The 13,002-nt window shown below is 35.1% G+C and overlaps 1 non-coding gene across 1 annotated transcript; it reads right to left on the reverse strand.

Moving 5' to 3' along the window:
• Positions 1–4,134: 4,134 nt before the first annotated feature.
• LOC145168256 (small nucleolar RNA R71) lies at positions 4,135–4,241 on the reverse strand. The gene has a single exon (XR_013741823.1). It is a non-coding gene; the product is annotated as a small nucleolar RNA R71 (small nucleolar RNA).
• Between the last annotated feature and the right edge of the window lie 8,761 nt (positions 4,242–13,002).

Here is a 13,002-nt window from a genome sequence, read left to right on the forward strand (position 1 = left end):
GGTGCATAGTTACTTTCAACTTACACAAAAGTATTCTAAATCCTTAAATAAATTGTATGTTGTGTTTAATATATATGTGCTACATTATATGGTTATTACTTGATTGAGCTGTATATTTATCATACATAAAATGTGATTGGGTAGTGAAGGGTTGTGTAAAATAATAAATTAGACATTGTGATAGGAAATTATTAGTTACTGAAAGGTTCTGTGAGATAATAATGAAAAGTTATGACCATAGTACTATCGTACTATTATGCCTAGTCATATAGGGATGTATTGGTTAGTGAAAGGTTGTGAAACATAATTATTTGTGACCATAGTACTATTGTACTGCTATGCCAATCATCTAGGGGAGTATAGATGATAATCATCGACTATTCTAGGTAGTCAGGTGGAACACTGGCACACTCATTACTTGTAGGTGTTAATGAACTACGCGTTCATTTGATGTGCTCCATCCCCTACATGGTTTCCTTATTGACACTTATTGCTAACGGAACCCCCAAAGCAGTATTTTCTACTCACTGTTCATAAAGATCCTTTAGGATAGGTCCGTCGATGTCATTATTTTAGGATCAAAAAGTAAGGATAACGGGAATGGTTGATTAGGTTATTTGATTTCTTTGAAATATATAAAATATTATACTATTATGGGTTGAAAATCCTATGCGCTCACTAGGCTCCCAAGCCTGACCCACTCAATTTCTTTGTATTACAGGTAATGGTACGAAGGTTCAAGACTATGGATGGATGAATCTGCTGAGATATTTAAGGAGTTTTAGGATATTAAATAAATTGATGTAAGGTCTTTAAAGACTAGTTTATTCTTATGTTTCAGTATTAGTTATCACATCCCAAGCTTTTGAATATTAATGATAATCGTTTCTTTAGAAATGCTTTTGATATTGATATTATTTCACATTAATAATGTTTTGGGATGAATTCCGCACTAATAAAAGAATATTCTGTTTTAAATAAGCATAAAGAAAGAGTTTTTAATTGGCCGTGAAATTGGGGATGTAAAAACCATGTTCTATACTTTCTACAAGCAACCAATCCTTGGTATCTCGTAAATACCTTAAAATGTTCTTGACCTTTGCTTAGTGATTCAGTCACTTAAATTTTTTATACTCTCTCATTATACTCAAGGCATCTGAGACATTAGAACCAACACAAGTCATATCATATATGATCGATCATATATCCAAAGCATATGGAACTCGACTCATCCTATCATTTTTATGACTAGAACAAAGGTTTGAGATTCACTCAACTCTTAACTATGACGCATATGAACAATCCATTTCTTAGAATTTTCCATGTTGAAAAGTTTCAACACATTATCCATATATGTGTTTTGATTGCGTCCTACTAAACATTTTGATTTGTACTTTTATATCTAAATACTAGGTATCAATGTCGCGTCCCCATGTCCATCATGGAAAAACAATTCCCAAGCTTTTTGACGTTGCAACTTAGGGACAATTTTCCTTATGAGTAGTATTGTCTTCAACATTTAATGCCAGGAAGGCAACGACACTCCCACTATCTTGACATGTGCTCAAGACTTATCAGGACTTCTAGAAAGACAACACTATTCAAATCTTCTCATAGAAGTTCATATTCCTTGCCATGTCATGCTTGTCTATATCTGCAAATAGACTTCTCAAGCTTACATACCTTATTTGGATACTTTGTATGTTAAAATCCTTTCAGGATGTGTCATACGCCCTTCAAAAGTTTCATGTTAAGGAAAGTCATTTAAACATCCATTTTACCATATATTATAATCAAAGAAGACAACAATGGTAGTAATTATCCAAATAGACCTTTTCTCAGCTCTTGGTAAGAATGTTTCCTGATAATCAATTTCTTGAGTCTAATCGAAACTGATATGTGCATAATTAACTACATATTTAATGCATATTTCTAACACTTTTTGCTACAATTATGCTTAATATGGAACAAAATATACTTAATATGCAAATTGTGTTTTGTAGTTGCGAAGACTTGCTCGGGATAAAAAGGAAGCATACGAGGAGCTGGAAGCAGAAAACGGGAGCTAAAACAAAAGAAGAAACGAAAATGTCTAAAGACCATGTCCTGGTGCCTTAACCGTGACGTGGTGATTAGAAGAATTGTGACCCTTATACTGACGTGGAAGATACGAGATTAATTCGAAGACCACATCATGGTGGCGGTCAACTACTACGTGGTGGTCAGGTTTCCTCAGTTATAAAAACCTGGACATTAGGTCGAAATTGGAGGCATACATTCAGTTCTATGAGGTTAAATACGACTAATAAACCATAGGAAATCCAAAGGAAGTCGAAATTCAAGTGAAGCTCAAGGATTAAAGAAGATTTAGAAGATATTTAACATTGATCTAGTTGGTTTGCTTATTAAATGTATGTCTAGCTTATTTTACTTAGATCTCATGTGTTTTTCTGCTACAATGAGAGCCTAATTACCTTTTACTCCTGTTTGGTGAAAATGAGCTTGATACTTATGTGTTAATTTCGATATTGGATGATTATTATTTATTTTATATAAATAAACCCTAACATGTTTTAGTTCTAGTTTATATTGCTTATAAATCACATTTTGTGTGTTAAATGATCACATTATTTGCATGGATCTATCTCCTACTTGTTTATGATCATTAGATAATTAGAGTTAGGATTAATCATATCTTAGTTTAATTAATTAAAGCTAGTAACTTTAATTGTGTTAGAGAGCGTAATTACTAGTAATTTGTGCTTGGTTGCTTGAATTTATCATAGGAGAGTAACTCATATCATTCATAATCCAAATGTGTTATTATCAATTTGGTGTTTAACTTGTGCATGATCATTACTTTGTCATTCATAAATTGGTAGGCCTTGATATTTGATCATAATCGCTAGATAATTGTTAATCTGTACAATCTATCCATAAGAAATCAACCTTAGGAGAAAATGAAATCGGATCTAGGCAGAAGTATTCTTTTAGTTCTTGAAGTTTAGTTGTTTTCATTGCGTGCTTGTTTGCTAGTTGATAGAAAGTTTTTCTGATCTTGAAAAATCACTAAAAAACCCCCATTCATAGATTGTCTAATAATTTAATTAGGAGGACTTAATTTAATTAACTGAATTCCGTTCCCTGGGATCGACACTTGACTTACCTGAGCTATGATATAAGCTGACAAGGTACACTGCCTATAGGTGCATGGATAGTAAATGTTTTTTGGTTATAAATTTAAAACTAAGTAGGTAACTTGCATGCATCAAGTTTTTTGCTGCCGTTGCCAGGGAACGACTTATTTGATTTATATTTAAATTGTTTATAATTATCCGTTCCTTTTTGTGGGTAAAAACCACAAAAAGTTACTTTGGTTGCATTTTTTTAAAGTTGTTTTTCTTTCTGGGATGCAACCACATCGTGGTTATATCCACCACGTCGTGGTCTCGCTTCAGTTAAGTTTCAGTTTATTGATTTTTATTCTTTTTACACGTTTTTGTTTAGTTTTTGTTTTGTTTAAGTGATTTATGACCCGAGGATCTAAAACTCCAGTTTTTCCTCTACTAGAAGATCCAAAATCCGCTTTTCACAAGAAGAAAGATAAAAAGGGCGAATCGAGCAAAACTTTCAAATCAGAAAAATTCAAGCTTTACGAAAATACACCTGATAAGAAGGGGCTTGGATAGGAACCATAAATATCTACTAAATAGAGTTCAGACGAGGAAGAGGTAAAGAGAAAGGTTGACGAGATGGCAGACATTACGGGGATGACGATGGGAGACTACAGGAAGAGGATACGTGAAGAACATGGACCAAGTCTAGTCCCACCCGAGATACCAACTAAGAGAAGTTTTGAGCTCAAAGGACAAATTCTATCAATGCTCAAGGGCATACCGTTCTCCAGAAGAATATGAAGCTGCTTTCAAGCACACTGATGAGGTCAAAGACATTGCCAACTAATTTCATGTCCCTAATGTGCCAAGGGAATCCGGTTTACTAAGGTTGCTTCCGGTCACATTTACCGATGAAGCAAAGGTGTGGCTGAAATCTCTTGCACCCGGATCCATCACTAAATGGGATACTCTTCGTGATGATTTCATTGAGCAATTTAGTTTACCTTTGAAGATCTCAAAGCTCAAAAAAAAGATTGCTAACTTTCAACAAGAAGTGGAAGAGTCATTGTATGAAGCTTGGGAGAGATAGAAGGGCTTGCTAAGAAGTTTCCATCAACATGATTTAAATGTTCAACAAGAAGTTTCCATCTTCTATGATTGAGTGAATGTAACTACTAGACAACTTCTTGACTGACAAGGGCCTATGACGAAGAAGGAGTCGACGAATATAAAAGAATTAATTGACGAATTTCCAAAGCACTCACGAGAGTACCACAATCCACGAGATGATGCTACAAGAGGAAAAGGAGATGGAGGCAACGAGAACTTGGCTGCAACAATAGCTAAGATAGATTCTATGAATATGCGAATGACAAAGTTAGATCAATATGTTAATGCCATAAGAGTTGGTAGTGATAATTGTAGTGATCCACACTTGACCAAGGATTGTGATTTGGATAAAAATGGGAATAAGAAGGCGCTAGTGTTCTACTCAAGTGGTGACTAGTATGATGAAGATTTGAGAATGCCTAAGAAGTGGTTACCATATGAAGAGTACAAGAAACAAAAAGATGAAAAGTATAGACAAATCAGAAGAGGTTTCTATCAAAAAGAGCAACCACCACCCAAAAAGAAGATGTATTTCGAGTCGGTACTTCATAGATTCATGGAAGCATCTGAGAAGAGGAATGACACTACTGATGCCAATGTGAGAAATCATCAAGTATCCATCAAAAATATAGAGACTCGACTTGGGCAACTGACCATACTTGTCAATGAAAAGATACCACTCAAAAACCAAGACCCAAGTTCACAACCTCATGTCATGGTGATCTACACCAAAGAAGAGGTTCATTCTGAGCCAATAATGACCAATGAAGCAGCTACAAGACAACCTAAGTTGTGTGTGGAAAAAGAAAATCTTGGAGCCAAAAGATCAAAAAGTAAATTGCTCCCTGATGCTTCACCACGTCGTGGTGATATGACCACACCGTGGTCGCGGGCTGAAGAATATTTTTCTCCTCTTCATTCATTTCAGCCACCATTACCATTCCCATCCCGAGCAATCAAACATTATCTGGAGCCCGAACAAAGGAATTTCCCATGGATTTCGAGCCCATCTGTTTCAGATCTTTTTGGAACTATCCCACCTGTTTCATGTGCCCAACCAAAACTTCCTACCCCACCTATTCCTCCTGTTCCGAACCATTCATTTGAAGAAAATCCGGATCTCGATTCAGCTGATTTCGAACTTCATTTCCAACAAGAATTTGCACTTCTATCTATGAAGTACAAACGTCCCTTAAATCCTACTCAAAAACCTTTTCAAAATCGATTTCAAGCTCCTCATCAAAGCAATCCTCAACCCTTCCCTAAACCTTCAGAAAATCGACCGACATACCTGTTGGATTAGGTGTCTAAGCCCATAACTATATTTGGTAGGTACTTGATTTAATTATGAGCATGGTCCTTTTGGGTTCCCTTCACTCATGCAACTTGATGGGATTACTAGTGGAGAGAGAGATTAGGATTTATTATATGAATAATAAATCGATACTCAGAATGATTTTATTAATATATTATAAGATTAATATATTATTTGGAAATCATATTATTAATTAGTAATTAATCCGAAATTAAGTTGATATTAATTTTGGGATTAAAGCAACTAAATAATAATGGAGGGACTAGTTTTGCAAATCATTGATAGTTGCAAAACTTGACTGATGGACTCCATAGAGTGGAGTGGACGAAATCCTATAGGGAGGCCCTATAGATTTCGTCCAAGGGCTCTAAAGAGGGGGTCCATGGTCTGCTTAAGCCTTAAGTAAGGAATTAGGGTTTCACCTGAAAACCCTAGCAGCCACAACTATATATAGAACCCCTCCATAAGGAATTTCGGCCTAAGCTTTATGAAACCCTAGAGTAGCCGATTTTCACCTCTCTCTAAGTCATTCTTTGCATTGGGTGTTTGTGACTCCATTAGAGGTGCAACGCTTGGGGCACTATGCTTTCAAAGGTCAAGGATTATTCTTGTTATTACATTATAAAAAGTGAGGTAAACTTCTAACCCTTTTATACATATGAATTTCGAAATTGCGTATGCTAGATCTAGGGTTTTGCTTTGGATAATTGATTTGCATGTATAACTTGAGAAAAAACCTAGATCCAAAGCAATTAGCGTTGCATGTGCACCATAGGAATGTTGTAATGCTCAAAACCCATTAGTGGTATCAGAGCCTAGGGTGTTTTTCAGTTATATGATGCGATAATAATGTTTTCAAAGCTGGAAGAAATTTTCGATTTTGGTTTCTACCTGATGAACACGACGTGTTCATAGTTGAACACAACGTGTTGGACTTCACGACATGGCATGGCCTGTCACGACGTGGTATCGGGTCTGTTGGCAGATTTTTCGGATTTTAGCCTAAATTAGATTTGGATAATTACCATAATTTGTTTTTACTGATTAAATTCGAATTTTGTAATATGGTAATGGATATCCTCATCTAATTAAAGGATAATTGTCAAATTTTAAGATAATTACAAGATTATGTGATAAATTAATTATTTGTAAAATTGGATTTGTATTTTCTTACCAAATAAATTGGATTAAGTCAAATTTATGACAATGATAAAATTATATGATTAATTTAATTGTTTTAAATTTGATCTAGAAGTTTTGAAAAGTCTCAAAATTTTCCCTCAAGTTTTGGAATTTAAAATTTAATTAAAAAAGTTTAAGTTTTGAAATATTAAATTCTAAAACCCTAGTGTTTTTAATAGTTTGAAAATACACCCTAATGGATTTCATTAATTAATTGATTAAGTGTTTTAATTAAAATACAATTAATAAATCCATAGATAGGTTTGAATTTAACTAGATTAAAAGATTAAACCACTTAGTATTTTAAATGTATAAAATACACCCTTATACTATATAAGATTAAAAGTTTAATTATATATATATATATATATATATATATATATATATATATATATATATATATATATATATATATATATATATATATAAGTAAAAGGTCATTTTTACCGTTAGTAGCCTCATTCATGAAGCTGGTCTATAAGGGGTGTTTAGGGAAGCGACTTGTTAAATGACCGCCATTGGGTATCCACTCTTACCCACCACACTCTTGACCAGTGGAGGGTCGTTATCCGAACGAGTTTGTTAGGACACAAACTCTCATTAACAAGTATAATGAAATACAAAGTAACTGAATTTTTTATAAAGTCCCAATTTTAGTTACTTAGGAAAAATGTGAATTTGGTGCTAGTCCATGAAATTGCACATTGCACCTTGTTGGTCGTTAGTGGAGTGTGTGTGGTTAACTGGCACACTAATATGGGACTAATGAAAGATGGCAACGGGTAGCTCGTAAATTATCATAGATCGATGCAGCGTGTGTGGTTAACCGACACATTGATTAGGTGCTAAATGACATCGAGAGTACCAAGCTAATTTGCATGGTTATTCACACCTTGTTTGTGATCCTCGGTATCCCAGTCACAAACTTGAAGGGCATAATCGAGATTAAACATGCCATTGAAAAGTTGAATGAATCTCAAAAGATCTAGGAATTTCATCTAAAACCTAATTCGTTTAAAATTTTGTTTTCGTGGTGGAATTGGTAAATCATCATTTGCCTACCTTCAAATAATTTGCAATTGGATTACGGCATCCCTCTTCCGAATTGTGAATTATTATGTTGGGTCCTAGCCTTAATATTAAATTTCGGTGTTATCGTAAGGATTAAATCAACAAAACTTGAATTTCTCCCTTTTGTAGATGTCTAGTTCTGATAACTATGGTCTTCCTCATTCCTTTGGAAAAGGCTTTCCTCATGAAGATGATATTCCACGTGTCGATCAAGGTGAAAGATCAATCCCTTCTTCGTGCATTGGTGGAACCAGAAATCATGCTTCTCTTCCTCCACCTCCTCTAGTAATTCTCCCTGCCCCACGTTTTCGTCAATTTGAAAAGTTCAAGATTACTCAAGCCCTATTGGCATGCAAACATAAAGATGGAAACTCGGTATGTGCACATGTTCTAAACATGAAGTCGCACCTTGACAGACTTGGAATGTTAGGTGTCGTTTTCCCGAGGGAGTTGGTTGTTGACTTGGTTCTTCAGTCACTTCCCGAGTCATATGGTCAGTTTGTTAAAGACTACTATATGACATATCATGACGTGAACCTTATTGATCTGACATATTTTCTAATTGTTGCTGAATCAGCAATGATTTGGCGCACTGGTAAAGCAAAATTGATTGGAAGATCTACCTCCCAAATTTCCATGGACGTAGGCGATGACAATGATAGTCCAGAAATGATTTCTTCTCCTAAGGGAGAGAAATTGGCCATATTTGAAAAGTTTTATCGTAAGAGAAAGGCAAATTCTGAGATAGTCCCATGCGTCATTCCCAAAGAGTCCAGATATTTCTATTGCTAAGAGAAGGGGCATTGGAAGCGAAGATGCCATACCTACCTAAAAGATCGCAAGGACAGTAAAGTCAAATTGTATGACTCTACTTCAGGTACATCCACTATCTAACTCTCTTAAGTTCCTATTTATTGATTCCTAATACATGATATGATAAGATTGCATTTTGATTTTTGTAGGGTCGAATATAAGGAAGGAAGCTTAAAAGAAGAGTAATTTGAGTCTCATCGTGAAGAGATGGATTTTAATCACATGGTTTGATGATCGGATTTTTGAGCTGCTACTTAGAGTTATGATAGATTGCTTAGGAATATTTGGAAACATAGTTTTCATTTGTATTTGTGTTGTAAGGACAAGTTTTTCCGTAATTTTTTTAAATAAAGTAAATTTTGATTTAATATTATTTTACGTTTCCTTGCAATGGCATTTATGAAAATTGGTGTTTATATTTCTATTGTTAGCAATATTGAGAATGGATTTGATTCTTAGTTATATCGATTGTGGTAGTGTCATAATTTACCAAATGAGGAAAGATTCTCATTGCCCAAGTTTAATTGGACAAAAACTTGGAATCATGCAATAATGAATTGTGTGATGTATGAGAATCTAGATCTATGGGAAATTAAGGCTAATTCCTTTTTCACATGTATATGTGATTCAAGTGAAAGACTAAAAGATCTAGTACACATTGATGTGGATTGGTCAGATCCGCCACAAAGGATGATAAAGTCTATTCGTCATGACTTACTATTTGTTTAGTAAATACGGTTATACTTACAAGATTAAGTGTAATTCTAATAACTTGAAAAGTTTCAAAGTATAGCAGAACGAATAAGAAGAATCAATTAGGCGGAAAGATAAAAGTTTCTCCAATCTGAAAGGAAAGGAGAGTACTTTAGTATCATGTTTTATGATCATCCTAATGATTATAGAACCATGTCAAAATTGATCCTCTGAAGACACCTTAGTGCATTTGTATGGCCAAGAAGAGGTATCGAGAATTATTGAAATGGTTAAATAAAGAAGATGAGTCATACTTCGTTCCAAGATCAAGTTTTGGAGTCATACTCTAGAAAGTACCTTGAGTGACATGTTCTAAGTAGGTTTACAACACCTCATGAAATGTGGAGTAGAAATGTTTCTTACTCTTGCACATTTGAAATCGGTAGTTGTGATGTTTTGGCTAAAAAAAAGACTGACTAAGACTAATTACATGAAGTGTTATCTTGATAGGAACCTGCACCAACTCTTGAATATTTTTTGTCAAGGAATGTTTCTTGACAGAGAATCTTATATGCCAAGAGGTCAGTGGGAGTCTTAATTGTCTTGAATAGTTTCAGGAGCTAATCAAGAATAAACCTTTTAGTAATCACTAGCACACAACCTGAGGTTGATAACCTATCGTGTTGACATATTCTTGTTTCTATGCCCATTCCAATTAAGTTGACTATGTATGTGGGTTCTGTGAGTTCTCATTTGATTGCATAAGGTAAAGCACCTTGATAAGTGAAAGTACATTGATCAGTGAGGGTGAGTTGGTCAATAACTTGGAAGCAATGGTAGGCCCTTGTACTCCCAGATGGCAAGAAATTAAGAATAAGCAGGTTCAGTCCATATGAGTTTGAAATTGTCATAGACCCTGTCTTGTGATAGTGGTTCGAAATGACAAGTTCACATGGATAGGAGCACATACACCATAAAATCTAAGTGGAAAGAGGTTTCTATCTACATCATGAAAATGATTGTGAGGAAACGCTTTCACTAGTAGATTTTAAAGGATTAGAGTTGGCAGTTGTGATGATTGCGTTCTCAAATTCGAGTATGATTACGACATTCCTTTTCATAGTTCGAATTGTGAGAAATGACAAATAGTCTGAACATTCAGGACTTATCGCTATAAGCTCTGAAAAGGTTTAGACGCACACATAAGCTATCTATTGAAGGGTGTATGCGCTTGAGAAGTCCAGGAAAAGAGTTATCGAAACACCACGTATCAGAAATCTAAACTTTGGTAAGAAATTCAATAGGTATTGGTTTCTAGAAGTCCAGTTGATTTCTGAGTACATGTCAAAGCTAGTGGGAGCATAATTGTTATGCTGGTAAGAACATAATTGCTATGCTATTGGGAGCATGATTATTATGTAAGGTGTTGCAAGTTAGCAATGCTATTTATAGGAACCAAAGTTCTAAATTTGCAAAGTTGCAGAATTTGGAAATTGTTTCGCTATCGTAAGACTTAAGGGAGAGAGCACTAATATTTCATTTCGAATCTAATATCTTAGATTGAAATTTTAATGGAACTTAGTCATGAGAATATATGAATGTCATGTTGAAATGTTTCAACATGGGAAATTCTATATATGGAAATATTTTAGCAAGAGACTGGTCAAGTATCATGTCTTTATGTAAGACATTATGAATCGTATCCCATATGCTTCGAGTATTGGATCGATTACATGTGCTATAATATTCACATGTTCTGGTTTTTCCAAATGCCTAGCGCATTTAGAGGGAAAAAGGGACCGGAACCGAATATGACTAAAGTTGTTAAACGACTGTCAAGGAAAATCCAAGGTTTGTCAAGGATTGCTTGCTTGGGACAGTTGGAAGTATAGTAATGTGGGGACCATATTGATATAATTCTGAATAGATAGGATTCTGTTTAGAATGGATAGTCATATGACAATTACGGAAATGTTTCTATAATGGGAGTTGGATATGAAGAATCTATGTGTAAGTTAGAAACTTTAATGCAAGAAGGATGTTCAAAGGAATATACTTTGAATGTGAGACTTCATATCCAGGGAATTGTCTTGTAACAATCTCCAATGGAATGCTTTGTAATATCGTTGACCAAGTCTCTGTGACTTTGGAGCCTCGACATTACAAAAGGATCATCGAATAAAAGGTTAGACTTTAACACATTCTATTAGTGGAAATAATTTTGTATTCTTACACTTGTAAGGATTAGGAAATTGTGAAATGAGCATCATTGGAAATGAATACAATTGATCTATTTCACAAAAGAAGGACCATAGATAAACATAGTGTGCATGCTTGGAGCATGGGATGACTATTGTTTTAATTTAAGTATTTAGTTGATAGATAGAAACATTATACAATGAATAAGGTCTGATTAATATGGTAATTAAATAATAAGTGTTTTATTTATATTCAAAAATATTGAGACCATATTGAATAGGGATGAGCGTGGAACGGAACCGGTACCGACCCGTACCGTTCCTAATTTCCCGAAAACCCAATTTGGTCGAAACTCAATCCCGAGTACCGAACCGAATTAACATCACCGGTACTGGTACCGGTTTTTGGTACTAGTACCGGTACCAGTGGTATCGATTCCCGAATTTCATGTATTTGGAGTACCAAGTACCGTCCCATATTTTTACATTCGGTACGGTTCGGTACCGGTTCCGGTACGGTACCGGTACAGGATCGGGATTTGGGAAAAACTGCTCATCCCTAATATTGAATTCGCTTATTCTTGTGTTTCACTTCACATGTTTTACTTCCTGAATAATAAGATTATTCAAACATCCACAGTCAATCATACTGTTAGGAGTAAAATCCTTAATGATCGATTAGATTCAAGAACAGGTAAATCAAGAAGACAATGAAGATTCAAGAATGTCGAATGATTAAATGTCACGCCTCAGAAGAACTCGATAAGGAATTGCAACTGTAGAGGCGTGATTAGGGTTACAACGTGATAATCAAAGTTAACTAAAATATGATGCATGCATGCATCTTAAATACTCTAACCCTAGAATTAATAACGAGTGGACAGGCCCAACTTGATAATACAAAAGACTAAGTAAAAAGCCCAATGACGCAACATCTAATATCCAACAATCTCCCCCTTTGCGTCAATTGAGGCACGAAACCATTAGCCTTGGATTCGCTTCTGCACTTCATACACCTTCCGAATGATGGCAAAAATTGCCTGATGAAACTTAGTGTACCACAAGACCATATCTAAGAAGCACTTGAGGTCATCCTTGCTGTTACCTTTTAACTTGCCCACCAGGTCCAAAATATACTCAAGGAAGGATGTGGTATAAAGATGCTTATCAGAAAGAAAGAAGCACCCTTTGCGAAAGTTTGCTCCAGTTCGTTCCCTAGCAGAATAAACCACGAACCATTCTCCACTATAAAATTTTCCCAACTTCAACTTTTCAAAATCTTTAGGAGTTTCTTTGCGAACAACAGAAGGTTTCTTTCGCAGCACAACAACAACCTCAACATCCATCTCCCCAATCTCCTGAATATATGACTCTATCATTTGCTTGAGATGAGTCATGATAGGTTCATATTTTTCTTTGTCCTTCAACAACATGTTGTAAAGAAAAAACCAGTCATTGGGGTTAAGGCATGGTAAGTCTGCGAGAGTGAACTCGTAGCACTGGC

This window comes from Lactuca virosa, chromosome 3 (genome assembly GCF_052849685.1).
Source record: "Lactuca virosa cultivar CGN04683 chromosome 3, Lactuca_virosa_CGN04683_v6, whole genome shotgun sequence".
Taxonomy (NCBI): Eukaryota; Viridiplantae; Streptophyta; class Magnoliopsida; order Asterales; family Asteraceae; genus Lactuca; species Lactuca virosa.